We start from the raw sequence: 14,697 nt of genomic DNA, 5'->3' as shown, positions 1-14,697 counted from the left end.
GCGTAGTTTCTGGGCTGGTAATTTTTCAGTAAACCTGCATTTAAAAAAAACTAATGTTAAACATAATTTTGAAAAATTTTTATTGAGGTATAGTTGATTTACAATATTGTGTTAGTTTCAGGTGTACAGCAAAGTGTTTCAGTTATACATATATACATATATATTCTTTTTCTAATTCTTTTCCATTATAGATTATCACATCTGTTAATCCCAAACTGCTAATTTATCCCTCCCCTCCCCTTCCCCTTTGGTAACTGTAAGATTGTCTTCTATGTCTGTGAGTCTGTTTCTGTTTTGTAAATGAGTTCATTTGTATTATTTTTTTAGATTCCACATATAAGTGATATCATATAATATTTGTCTTTGTCTGACTTACTTCACTTAGTATGATAATCTCTAGGTCCGTCCATGTTGCTGCAAACGGCAATATTTCATTCTTTTTAATGGCTGAGTAATATTCCATCATATATATATACCACATCTTCTTTATACATTCACCCATTAATGGACACTTAGGTTGCTTCCATGTCTTGGCTATTGTAAATAGTGCTGCTGTGAACATTGGGGTGCATGTATCTTTTCGAATTAGAGTTTTCTCCAGATACATGCCCAGGAGTGGGATTGCTGTATCATATGGTAGCTCTATTTTTAACTTTTTGAGGAAACTCCATACTGTTTTCCATAGTGGATGCACCAATTTAAATTCCCACCAATAGTATAGGAGGGTTCCCTTTTCTCCACACGCTCTCCAGCATTTATTATTTGTAGACTTTTTGATGATGGCCATTCTGACTGGTGTGAGGTGATAACCTCATTATAGTTTTGATTTGCATTTCTCTAATAATTAGCAATATTTAGTATCTTTTCATGTACCTGTTGACCATCTGTATGTCTTCTTTGGAGAAATGTCTATTTAGGTCTTCTGCCCAGTTTTTGATTGGGTTGTTTGTTTTTTGATATTGAGTTGTGTGAACGGTTTGTATATGTGAACTGTTTGTTGGTCACATCGTTTGCAAATATTTTCTCCCAGTCTGTAGGTTGTCTTTTAATTTTATCATTTCCTTTGCTATGCAAAAGCTTATAAGTTTGTGAAAATATATTTTTTTAACTCTTCCTCTTTTTTTAAAAAAAATAAATTTATTTATTTATTTTTGGCTGCATTGGGTCTTCGTTGCTGCATGCGGGCTTTCTCTAGTTGAGGTGAGCAGGGTCTACTCTTTGTTGTGGTGTGTGGGCTTCTCTTGTTGCAGAGCACAGGCTCTAGGCATGCAGGCTTCAGTAGTTGCGGCATGCGGGCTCAGTAGTTGTGGCTCACAGGCTCTAGAGCGCAGGCTCAGTAGTTGTGGTGCACCGGCTTAGTTACTCCATGGCATGTGGGATCTTCCTGGACCAGGGATCAAACCCTTGTCCCCTGCATTGGCAGGCGGATTCTTAACCACTGCGCCACCAGGGAAGTCCTGTGAAAATATTTTTAATGAAAGTGTTTCTTATTTGGGGCTCAGCAGCATTCTTCCCAGCTGTGCTGCACTGCCCACTCTCGCTTGCTCTCTCTCTCTCTGAGATTTCCCCTTGAATCTTCCTGTTTTGGAAGAGCCATCTGATGATGGCAGTCACCCAGACAGCAATGAGTGGAGAAGCCCTGAAGGACAGGTTTCGCCATGACTTGGATGGCTCTGTGGCCTACCACCCCTCGCAAATGTCACTGTACCCTCTCAGCAGTCACACTGGCTTCTCATCCAGAACATAAGTGGTTCTTGGTCAAGTGGCACATTTGGCAGGAGCAGGCTGGATGGAGAGGGTTTTTTTTGTTTTTTTTTTTAATTAATTTTTTTATTTATGGCTGTGTTGGGTCTTCGTTTCTGTGCGAGAGCTTTCTCTAGTTGCGGCAAGTGGGAGCCACTCTTCATCGCGATGCGCGGGCCTCTCACTATCGCGGCCTCTCTTGTTGCGGAGCACAGGCTCCAGACGCGCAGGCTCAGTAGTTGTGGCTCACGGGCCTAGTTGCTCCGCGGCATGTGGGATCTTCCCAGACCAGGGCTCGAACCTGTGTCACCTGCATTAGCAGGCAGATTCTCAACCACTGCGCCACCAGGGAAGCCCTGGAGAGGGTTTTTGAAGGCACTGTGGAGGCAGGCAGTAGGAGGTTCTGAAGTCCTGAGGGTGGGAAAGTTTCCAGTTGGCCCTCCCCTCCCCAAATGCTTTGTCAGTACTCAGTTTGCACATGTCACCAAAAACAATGAGCTGGGGAGATGGGAGGTGTCTTTTCAAATGTCATGTCCCATGGGCTATGATGGATGGAATACAGTCAAATATTACCAACCATGTTCTTCATCCCAAGAAGCTATCCAGTTCATCTATGGTTTTGGAATGGCCTGCATTCAAATACTTTAGGGAAATGATACTCTGCATTCCTTTGAAGACACCTAGAAAGTGAGATTTCTCTGCTTCCTGTAGTCTTCCAGTCCCACAGTTTTTCAATCATGTCTAACCCATGAAGTAACCACATCTCCAAAGCGATGAAACTGACCTCAAATATGAGGACAGTTATCATGTCCAAGCATCATGGCTCCAAACTCTGACTTTTCCATGGTCAACAGAACAGAGTGTCACTAGGTTTGGTATATATTAAAAAAAAAAATCATGATATGCTACAAAGTGAATGGTCAGTTGTTACCTAGAGGTCACTGTGTAGAGGGTTTGCTGAGGATTGAAATAGAAGATGAACCTTTACTGGTTTTGTTTTGTAGAAGTTATGCTAATATTAGCCTTGTGGGGTAAAGATGGGCTAGGAAAAATGAAGGCCATGCCTCAAGCTTGGGCACTTTAGCACACATATGTCTGCTGATGAAGCATGTGGTCTTTTATGGAAGAGTCCTTAAGTGAAAGCAAGATTTCACCAATCAGAGACTAGCAGGCTCAGCTCTAGGTGCCCATTTCCCGCCCCCCAATACTAATTCTATTCCTGAATTCTCTGATGCAGTCACTTCTGAGTTGGGTGAAGCATTTTCTTGTTCTCTAAATAGAGCAATGTTTTGTGTGCCTTAGAAGAAAAACTACAGTTAGAATCTAATGCTTCCAAAGGATTTGAACAAGGTTTAGTTTCCCTGTATACCAGCCTCTTTCCTGATTATTGTACACATTTTTCATATGAGATCAATAGCACCTGAATCTCTTGACAGTAAAGGCCACCTTAAAAACTCAAAATATGTGTGGTATTTTAAAGAGCATCCTAGTTGTTTCAAAAACACAAACAATGTACAGCACTGCGAATGTTTGGTCTTAGCTACCATTACAAGAGAAGGGAGGGAGGGTGTGTGTGTGTGTGTGTGTGTGTGTGTAAGGTGATGGAAAAGAAAGTCTGGGACTCATTAAAAACTAGGGTTTTTAATAAGTTCTGAAGTCATTGAAGGTTGTAGCTGGCTGAGGTAGTTATCACTCAGTGCTGATGTTCCTGGGTTAGGATTACTGAGAGCATTATAGTAGAGTAGCTAATCTTTTGTGGCCAGTACTGCTTGCCTGTGTTGATAAGTATGATTAACAACGTTAGAAGCCAAATACATAGGCAAATGGCTTATAGCTGCCAGGAATGCTCATGGCCACCCATGCATCACAGCAAAACGAGAAACAAGTTCAGGATCCTAGTATGCCTGAGTCTTTTAGATAAGTATGCCTCCAAGTTCGGTTTTGAAGTTGGTTTCAATCAAATCCTGTAGAGCTCTTGTTAGAAAGCAGTCAGATAGGAGCCAAAAAGTGAGGAACGTGCTTTTGGTTTGCAAGGTTGTAAAAGGATGCTGCTCATGATAATTTCAGAATCTACTTTAGGTCTGCTTTTGTTCTGAAAATTCAAAGTGAACTTTACAAAGATCCGAGACTTTTAATTTTTCTAGAAATTTCATTGCATGAAAATGCACATGCATCAAAAATTGCGTAATCCAATTTTTGATGGTAACCCTGAATAAAAGTCAAAACTCTAGGCTACATACAAATTGAGCGAGGCAATGATAGGTGACATAATCTTCAAAACAGTGGAAGAAATCCAGTTTAGAAAGTGATCAGCCTGACCTGTCATGTGAGCAGGGGCTTTGTTCCTCCAACTGCAGCTTCATTGTTGCTTCCATTAGCATCATAATTAAAGCAGGCCTCTGTGTTTCACCCAGGGATTCTGGATTTTTCCACCCAGAACTAAAGGTAACACCATCTAAAATGTAAACCAGTATAATAAGGTTAAGGGTTGGTAAACAGTAGGAGTGAAAGGAAAAGACAAGCATGGGATTAGGGAAGACAATCCTGAAGCATACTGGTACCAGTTTCCAAGAGGCAAATCCATTGTTGCAGAATTGTCATGTACACTCTGCGTGAAGTTGGCATCGCCCCAGCAGGTAGTGTATACTTTCTGCCCTCCTGTTGACTTTCTCTGGTCTCAGCTGCTGAATGCCAGAACTTCGTATACCTTTCCTACCACGAGAGTGCCAAAGTAGGTTCCATTTCTTGGCAGCAGAAACCACAAGCCAGCTCTCTAGAGCCTCAGATTTGTAGGAAAGATGTTGCTATGATAAAGGTTCTTTTTTTCATAGCTTATATCCTTCTGAGCCTGCTTTTGTGAACAAAGTTATTCTTGCACCACATGATTTTGTTTTCTCCATTTTCGATACAACTTTTCAATGCACAGTCGACTTTTTGCTGACTTTTCCCCCTATTACTCCCTCTTTTTTTCTAGGTAATGTAAACCAAAAGTTTATAACTTTTGGAATTTTACAAATATTGAAGTAGAAATCCTACATGTACAGTGGAACATCACATAGATAAGGCAGTGCTGACATTTTTAAACTGTACCTGATGTGGAATTAAGTTCTTATCATTTGAATTCCATGTACAGTTGTCATTGCTCCTTCGGTTCATTCAGAGCCCAGCTGCTGCAGCTGTGCAGTCAGGCTTTTATTATGTAATCTTTTCAGATAAAGAAAGTTAAAAAAAAAGAAAAATCAGAGTCAGTAATCCAAGTAGCCAAGCCAGTTACCTTGATTTGCTTCAAAATGAGAATATATCAGAGATGGGGGTAGATTGCTTCCACCTGAAAACATAACAGCTTCACAAAACTTTCCATGTTAAACAAGACTTACTAACAACAAAGAAAAAATTCGTAATTTTATAATGAAAAGTAATTTTTCCCCAGAGAAAGAAAAGGGATTAACGGTAGTAGAAATTATATGATCTATCTATCTATCTATATATATATATTTTTTTTTTACCTGTTTAGGAATATTAAATGCTAGAAAAGGGATTTGAGGAGAGTTTGTTTTTAGAGTACAATATAAACTCGGCTTTGTTTGGTTTTCAACATTACCTGGAATGTTTGCTACTGAAATTGTGTTGGAGACACACACAGTATCCTGAGAACCTGAAAACCACAAGCTGCAACTTGAAAATGGGCTCCATGACCCCAGAGACTGTGGGAAGTCACAGAGCCCTCACTGTGCACGCCTGCTCCTGCCTGTGCCTGTCTGCAGGACCCCTGCAAACTAGCACGCGTTGCTGCTTGCTTATGCTCTGAGGACACGTGCACCCAAGCAACTCAATATCCAGATCCGGAAGTTCGACATTTCCATTGCCATAAGTAAGAGAAACTCAACAGTAGAAGGTGGTATTTATTTTCTGCTTAAAATGCAGTAGAAAAAAGGCAGGCACACTCCAGATACCTGTGTGCATGTTAGGAGGACAGCCTGTCACCTGCAGCAAGTAAAGGAATTCAATTATACTCAATTAATTTTTTAACTTATGAGTTTGTGTTTTCACTCATTCATCCATCTATTCTTCCATACTGCCCAGGATGTAAAACTTAGGAGAGGAACAGAAGGGACAGGTCTGTCAAGTGACCCACCCAGAAAAGCACAGGCGTGTTTCTGACTCCATTCTGGAGAAGGGCTACTTCTTTGGTCTGGCCTCCCTGGTACCAGACTTTTGACTAAATAGTCACTGGGGTTCCATTGGATTAAGCCTAGTAGCTTTCTTATTGGTTCATCTGAAGATCTCCAAGACTGTTAAGTGAACAAAATAAGTCTTTGGATAATGCATATAATATGATTCTATTTATGTAAGAGTAATTATCTCATGGGTGTGCAGTATGGGTGTATGTACATATATGTAGAAACATGTGTGTATATTTTACACATATAAAATATGTGTATGTATATATTACATATACATAAAAAGTTATACATGTATATTACATATATATAAAGTTTGGAAAATAGACACTAAACTGTTAATAGTGATTACCTCCAGGGAGGGAAGTAGATTTAGGAGTTGGGGATATAAAAGGGACTTTTGTTTGAATTTTTAAAATGAGCATTATTTGGTGTAATTAAAATATTTTAAAGAAAAAATATTTAAAGTTTACTTTTATTAGTTATTAAAATGTATTAGATAGTCTTTGATTTTACTTTGTGAGGATAACAAAAATTTACTAAAAGCGAATGAACCTATACTGCAGGATGAGACCTTTATTTTCATATTATAATTATATTCATAGCATAAAGCAAATAATGTGTAGTACATTTCTTTTTTTCTTTTTTTTTTTTTTTTTTTTTTTGCGGTACACGGGCCTCTCTCACTGTTGTGGACTCTCCCGTTGCGGAGCACAGGCTCCGGACGCGCAGGCTCAGCGGCCATGGCTCACGGGCCCAGCTGCTCCGCGGCATGTGGGATCTTCCCGGACCGGGGCACGAACCCACGTCCCCTGCATCGGCAGGCGGACTCTCAACCACTGCGCCACCAGGGAAGCCCTGTGTAGTACATTTCTGATGTGTTTTTTCTAGTTTCTTTTTGCCAAGAAATTGGTGAATTACTTAGAATTCAAGATCTAAACCAGATATGACCAAAAGAAACATCTTTGTCCTGGGCTTTTTGGTTGAGCAAACTTTGAACTTTTGCTGACCTGTGGGTTCCATGCCCCATGCTGTCTTTATTAGTGAACAAAAATGGTCAGATTGGTCCTGCACAACTCTTAGGTTCTTTTTTGCCCGATAATGGTAGCCAAAGAAGAACTTTTGAGGCAAAAGAGGGTCAACTACTCTCCCCCAAACCTCACAACCAAGTCATACTGATAACTCAATGTAGGACCAAATTCTGTCAGGTATATAGACATTTATTAACAAGCAAACACCCTCCCCCAACATAAATCGATTGATGTAACTTGTGTGTAAGCTTCAAGGAGTCCCAGCTCTTCACTTTCCTTTTAGATGCTCAACCACAGCCTTACAGAAAAGATTCAAAAGAGGCTTGAGGCAAACACCCAGATTCCAAAAACAGATTGTCTCACCCTTATAGCCTGCATCAGGCAAGCAGAATCTTCTAGAAGTCATGGCTGTGGAAGTGAGCTAAAATTATCAAATTGGTTGTGCACAACTCTTAGGTTCTTTTTGGTAAATAAGGGTGGCCAAAGAAGCAAGTTTTGAGTTAAAAGAGGATCAACTACTACTCTCACTAAAACCTTATAACCAAATCATACTGATTACATGTGTAGGACTATTTAGGGATTTAGACTAGGACATTATCACCAGAGGTGCAGGTAAAGGTCTTACTGGATTTTTACACCGAAATACTTTGAGCCAGTCTGTACTTCTGAACACCTTAAGTCCACCAAGCATGCTAGGCAACGTAACAATTTTCACCAGTTGAAACCCATTTTTGACACTCAGAATGGTAGCTGGAGATTGTTGATGGAGAGATGGTACCAGCAGGGTTTATAACAGCCAATTCTGAAGTTCAGGCTCCCTGTTTAGAAAGCCAGCTAGATTGTCTCAGGCTTTGAATGCTTCATCAGATGCTAGCAGCACCGGGGTTATAGCTTTACCTAAATAACACACATGTAACATCAACCATATATACTCAAGTGCTTTAAAGTAAATTACAGGGCTTCCCTGGTGGCGCAGTGGTTGAGAGTCCGCCTGCCGATGCAGGGGACACGGGTTCGTGCCCCGGTCCGGGAGGATCCCACGTGCCGCAGAGCGGCTGGGCCCGTGAGCCATGGCCGCTGAGCCTGCGCGTCCGGAGCCTGTGCTCCGCAACGGGAGAGGCCACAACAGTGAGAGGCCCACGTACCGCAAAAAAAAAAAAAAAAAACCGAAAGTAAATTACAGATGAGTACTGCAATTAGCTCTTCTTACAGAGGATTCTGTTTCTTGAATTGCAATTAATCAGATTCAACCCTTTAAGTGTAGTTGTATTCACCTATATTTTTAAATTCTCACTATGGAATGATAGATAACACCTATTGAATGTTTATGCCATGCTCTGTTCCCAGCATTTTACATATATTAACCCACTTAATCTTCACAACACCCTAAGAGTTGTACTGTTGTTATCCATTTAACAAGGAGGAATCTCAAGTAACTTGTCCATGCTCACACAGCTTGTACCTGGCAGAGTCAAGATTAGAACCCAGGCATCTGGGACATGAAGTTCAGTTTTTTCACTGCATGGAAGAGAGAAAATACTCTAGACCATGAAGCCATACTGCCCTCACCAGCTGCGAGATCCTACTTTTAATTTGCTTTGCACAAATTCTGCCCATGAGGCAAATCGTCTGTATGTTAAGTTAGAAAGGCTCTTCCCATGATGTGCTGCATTCCTCTTTAGAGTCCCCATTTTCTCAGTATGTTTTCCTCTCTACAGAGCTGATGAGAAATGTTTAATTGTCAGGCCTGGCTCTGTGCAAAAAAGAAAACAAAATCCCCGAGGAGCCGTATCCATTCCCTTTTGGATCAATGCAGTGCCCTTTCAAACAACACACAGCTGCCACAGACCCCCGGGGTCTGCTGTTGAAGTTTCACACCCCTTCTGTGAGGCTGGACTTTACTTCTTGTATGTGATCATTAAAGATGTCTGTGGTTGAAAAGAAGGGAGTTGATGATTGAAGTATCAGTCCCTAGCTTAAGGATTACAAGACTGAGGACCAGCAGACCAGGCCTAATTATTATTGCTGTGCTCATGTATGCACTTGCTCTGTACTTACACCTGGGCATGGATATTGCTTGTGATGCTTAGCTGGCCTTTTATGCCCAGGGTTTGATAAAAATGGGAAGCTTCAGGTGTCGTGCCATTTGCTTTGCCAGCTGGTATAATCCTTAAAAACATTTTTGTCCAAAACATGGATGGTGTTCCTTTTCAATTACTGATTTGCCCAGGCACATGGGGATTGGGCTTTTGACCGTAAACATGGGCAGGGCTGGATTAGGCAGGTTTCTGGCATCTTCAAGTTGATGGTTGTGAGCGAAGCTGACACATACATAAGGGTAGGTTATACAGCGCACAGCCCTAGGCTGACCTGGTTCTGGGGAATACAGGTGCCAGTTTGAAAGTAAAATCCAAATCCTGAGGTCCCCACCCAGTACTCATTCCACTCCCCAATAGTTTCCTTCTTTTGCCATAAATTCACTCCTTGCCTACAACTTCTCTCTCTTCTACACATATTCCTTAACCACAGACAATCTGGTGCCTATCACCAGCCTATCTATATCAGCTTGCATCAGCTTTCCTGTAACTGCATATATATTTTAAATGCCTGCATATAGAAGTTCATTATATGAATGTACCTTAATTTATTTGTAAGTTCCCTATTGGTGGGCACTAGGTAGTTTGCAATCTTTGGCGATTACAAACAATGCTGAAATTAAAACTTGTATTTGTTTGTATATCTGTCTGCAAATATCTCCAGGAAAAATTGCTTAAAGTGGGATTTGCTTTGACTCATTTCCTTTGACTCTCTTACCTATGCAGCTGCCTCTAGCACCCTTCCTTTTTTTACCCTCATCCTCCAAGTTCGAATATTTATGACCTCTGGCTTAAATTATTACAATAGTCTCCTAAGTGGGTCAGTCTGCCTACCCTCTCCTTTATAATCCATCCTAAATATGGTTTCTAGATCTCACTGCTCAGATTATGTTACACTTATGCTCAAAAACTTCCATGATCGCTGATTGAACTTAGTATTCACTCCCCACACCCCCTCCCAGCATTCAAGACCATACCACAGTATGGTTCCTCCCTGTTGCTGGAGTCTCATACCCCATGGTTCTCCCACACGTTCCCTATGCTTCAGCAGAATCAGGTGGTTCACTATTTCTGGAGCTTGCCTTGCTCCTGTCTCTGTGCCTTCGAGCTCACTCTTCCTGTAGGAGTGTCCTTCTCTTTGAAGTGTCCTCCCTCATCTCTGCCCATGCAAATCCTTCCCAAACTTTAATGCTACCACCTTAGTCATGTTTTCTGGATTCTCCCACCCCCATTCCCTAAACTAGATGTGACCTTTCGGCCTTGAGCCCCCAGCTGCACTCTTCCTCTCCCCGCTGTTCTCATATCCTGTTTTGGATTGTAATCCTTCGTGCCATGGTAAACCTGCTGCTGGAAGCATGTATCTGAGGTGCCTAGTAGAATGCCTTGCACATTGTAGGTTTAAAAGAGTATTCATCAGGTTAGATCTTTGCAGTTGGCAAATTCTCTTACCCCAAACTGGTACCATTCTTCAGTTTGTGGGAAAGAGATCATACACCCAAAGCCATTATGAAAGTACATTAACTTTGCAGTGTATTTAGTTGAGAACTCAGAAACGCACTGGCAGTGAGGAAGCAGGCGGCGTAGGGGCAGGAGCACATCTCATCCGCCTTTCCTTACCGTTGGTGGCGTTCACAGCTGCCCTTGACCCAGCCCACGTGCAACAGGGCTCCTCTGGATTTGGAAAGCTTCCTTCTTGCCAGCCATAGCAAACAAGGACTTTCATCCCCTATTAGGAAGAATTCACCCTAACAATCCCCGTACTTTCATTAAAGGGATGTTTACCAACATCGTGGTTCTTGACCCAGGCTCATTGTCAGCAGATGACATTCTCATGGGAGGAAGTGAGGAAGGGGAGATGGTTGGGGGTGAGTGTAGAAAGCTGGACCAGATCAGGGGTCCACAAACGAAGCTCCTCTCTTTCCAGTGACCCAAAAAGCCTCTTTCCCTACAAAGCCCAACCTCACATTTGACAGAACTGGAAGGACACACAGGTAGTCTCAGCCTTGAAGAACCAGATTTTCCAACTTCAACCATGGGCTTCTCATAATCATCTACAGTTCCTCCTTTACAGTGAGTGGCTCTATCTAGCTCGGTTTCTCATTTATTCAACAGACACCAATTGTGTATGTCCCTGCTCTTAAGGGACTCACAGACAAATGACAGATGACAGTTCCAGGATTCTTCTGTGAAAATGTGGAAGGAAAACTAAGGTTTCAGACTTACTACTCAACCCCACTCTGACCTATGCTCACCATGTATGCCCTCACGATAGAGTTCAGATGTTCAAAATCTGTTACTGTTATCCTCAGCATGCACTTTATACCCTGCACTTTATTCCCAGAATTTTTTATCTTTAGCTTTCCTTATCACAGGCAGTGGTATTTTGTTTGGTACCATCCTTTGCCAGATTAAATATTTATACTTATTTAATATTCTCTCTGTTGTTGAAAAGAACAATACAAAAGTTGAATAATAACAACACAGTATTTTATCATCTTAATTTAATTTTGAAATCACCTGTCAGGTCTCCAGAGCTTTACTCTGTGCTTTTCGTGTTCAAGGACACTGTTCAAGAAACAAAACCGAGGCTTGAATCCAGTCTTCTGACTCTGGATCCTAGTGCAGTTTTCAAATCCTTAGCCTGGTTTTAGTAGCGCTCACATAGCTATTTGCAGTAAATGTGCAGCCTTTCTACCTGATAAGGTCTGACTACTGTTGACTGTGCAGAACATGTAAGCCTAAAAATGCACTGTGCTAAATGCTGTGTGCTAAAGATTGACGAAGCAGACTGGTGTTGCACAGTCAGCTCTACTTGGTAGAGCAGTCTTCTCTCATCTAGAACCTGAAATGCATCCCATACCTTCTCTTGATTCACCAAGTTCATGGTAGTATAAATATCAGCCAGTCCTGTCGCTTAGGGGGTGTAATGTCATCTGAATGTGAATAATGACCTCTGTTTTAGGATAGAAAGGTACAAGTACACCAATTTTATAATGTCCTATTTTGGTGCTTTTTCTTTTTCCATTTTCTCCCTGGAATCAGTTTTCATAATTTTAACATGTTAAAAATTATTCCGTCATGGGTGCATGCTTGCGTGTGTGTGTGTGTGTGTGTGTGCGTGCGTGTGTGTGTTTCAGTCATGGGCATCTTCTTTTGAGTGTCATTACATAGAAAAACCTAAGCCTGGTTAAAATGCTTCCTCCTGTCCTGTGAAGTTTCAGGCCATGTTACCATGGGATTTGTTATATAACCTACACACTTGGCACTGGCATGGGGGGACCTTAGGCAAGGATCACCCTCCCTCCCTTGATTTGTGACAGACTGGCAGCTTTTTCCTCTAGTATGTGCCATAGCTACAGAGCCAGATTTTAAGGAGAGGATTTATAGGAAATCCAGCTGTGAGTTTTCGTTTTTTTCTCTTAGAGCTGGAGGCGGGACCAAGACCAACCTCAAACCAGGCACACCATTGATCAGGCTAGAATGATGTGGAACAGTCTCACAGACAACAGCTAAGCACAGGGGAAATATTAGCTGGCAGAGATAACGAACAGGAAACACTCAGTGACAGATGCACCATCTGTCAGTTTCGGAGAAGCGATTTTCAAGAAAGCAGAAAATGAAATGAAGAAGAGAGTGGTTTTGTTTCAAAGGTACAGCACAGCCTAAGGACGTTTTAAACAAAGTGAGTTTGTATTCCATAGAAGAGGTTCTGGCGCTGGGTAAGACAACAGTTACTTCCTATTTGTACTGAGAGTTTTGTTATTGATACATAAAGTTTTCTTTGTGGTGTACTTTATATTTAGAAGGACAATCTTTTAACAAGAACTTGATTTAAAATTTAAAGCAGTGCCTCTCATTTTAATTTTTCACTTTAAAAACATTTGAAAGTTACAGTAAGATACTTATTTACTCTTATTTAACCTCAGAGAATTGCTTTTATCTCAGTTAGACTATAGATATTGATATCAGACTTTTTTCTTATTTTTTTGAACTGTGGGCAAAGTTACCGGTATTTTTCCTCAAAGGCAATTTAGTGAGAAAGTACCCATCTCTCAGATTTAAGACGCTGGCAGAAAATGCTGTCTATTGGATATTTAGTTCCCTGAGATCGGTTGCATAAATAGCCATGAATATGACCTAAACTTCTACATGCTTTTCCTAATAATGTTATTGTGCTGACATAGTTTTTAAAGGAGGCTGCTTCTGGATCTTCTTTATAAGCTGCCATATAAAGCAATTCTGCTGTGTATGTTTAATACATTTCCAAATGTGTTCATTTTAAAACAAAGTTGGACTTGTGCTGTTTGTTGTTGTATTTTACATCTAAGAGGTCTGCATTTGATGCCACAGGTCGTATGTTTTATTAGTCTGAGATTGGTCTAATTCTGAAGAGATCTAAAGCAGTGATTTGGAATGATAGCTTATGAGAGCAATAGCAAAAAGTTTTGAGGTGGATCACAGGAGCCCCTGTATTAGAAAAAGGCAATTCTCTTACAATTTACACAGTCAAAAAGGGACTTATTTTGCATCTGCGTTAGCAAGCTCTCTAGTCCAAACCAGAAGTGGAAGCACTGGCTGTAAGCTCGCAAAACCACTCAGTGTTATGGCCCAATATGGATGTCAGAACTTTGTAGCATGTGTGGGAAAATGGCTGCAGTCCAACGTCTGGAATCATTTATCTTCTGGGAGAGTCTAGAAGACAACTGTTTTATGCATTTTACAGAAATCCTTGCTGATTGATTTCATTTACATAGAGCAACGCAGTGACTGATGGTGGAGCAACTACAAGTGGGGGAGAAGTATTGATCTATTTCTGCTTTTCCTGACATCCAGGTCTCATTAGTGTTCCTGGCACCTTTGAATGAGATGGTGCCATTACGAGCAACCATATCGTTTCTACAGGGCCCTTTCCACGCATTTCATCATAAATGCCACATTGATGTCTTTTCTTACTGGGGGAGTCAGAAACTGAAAGTTGAACATTTTGTCTTACTGTCTTTTCAGAAGTCTAACCTGTTTCCTATAATCTAGATTTGAAGAATGAGAGGAAGAAGATATCAGTAGGCAGGGTTCTCCGTAGGCTCACTGCGACTTACGCAGTCATTTAGAAATGTGTGCGAGATGGTCTCTCTGAAATTCTGGAACATACTCTTCCTGACATCTAGACTCGTATCTGTGTGTGAGGGAGGGTATCAGATACGCCAGCCAGTATATTCTGCGAGAGCTAAACTCACATGTGCTGACATATGCTGACGTGTGACAGGGTAGCATCCAGACCTGTTTTTCTAATGTGGGAAAGAATATTTGCCAATTTCTGACAGTACCCATGTCAAACCTGATGAAGACGTTTTGAATTTATTGCAAGGACCAAGGTAACAGTCAGAAGCCTTGGATTTTCAGCCACTACCCTATGCTGCCTACTGTGGCAACCTTGAGGAAGAGAGCTAACCTTTTAATAAATCAGTTTCACTGCTTAAAAATATAGTGAATAAGTCTAGCCATCTCTTTGACTTCCAGAGACATTTCAAATGTCAGCAATATATTTATAATGTGTCTTGCACTGTTAGTTTTTTGTATGTATGTCATTTTTAAAGTTGCCTCTGTTTCCTTAGACTGAAAAAAGCTGAAAAATTCTGGGTCACTGAA

At 41.1% G+C, this 14,697-nt stretch overlaps 1 protein-coding gene across 8 annotated transcripts in view; it reads left to right on the top strand.

Moving 5' to 3' along the window:
* Nucleotides 1-14,697, top strand: part of STARD13 (StAR related lipid transfer domain containing 13) — a 320,629-nt gene that overhangs the window by 203,692 nt on the left and 102,240 nt on the right. For 3 of the 8 annotated variants that reach the window (XM_060287924.2, XM_030882526.3, XM_060287922.2), the window contains exon 1: nt 12,454-12,733. The exons of 4 other annotated variants lie outside the window; for them this stretch is intronic. The gene's annotated coding sequence lies outside the window, so the exon portion shown is untranslated. Of the gene's footprint in view, nt 1-12,453; nt 12,771-14,697 lie in introns of those variants that run through there. One more of the 8 variants, XM_060287921.2, reaches the window with a different exon arrangement.

This window comes from Globicephala melas, chromosome 18, assembly GCF_963455315.2.
Source record: "Globicephala melas chromosome 18, mGloMel1.2, whole genome shotgun sequence".
In the NCBI taxonomy this organism is placed as follows: domain Eukaryota; kingdom Metazoa; phylum Chordata; class Mammalia; order Artiodactyla; family Delphinidae; genus Globicephala; species Globicephala melas.
This window is presented reverse-complemented; position numbering and strand designations above follow the sequence as displayed.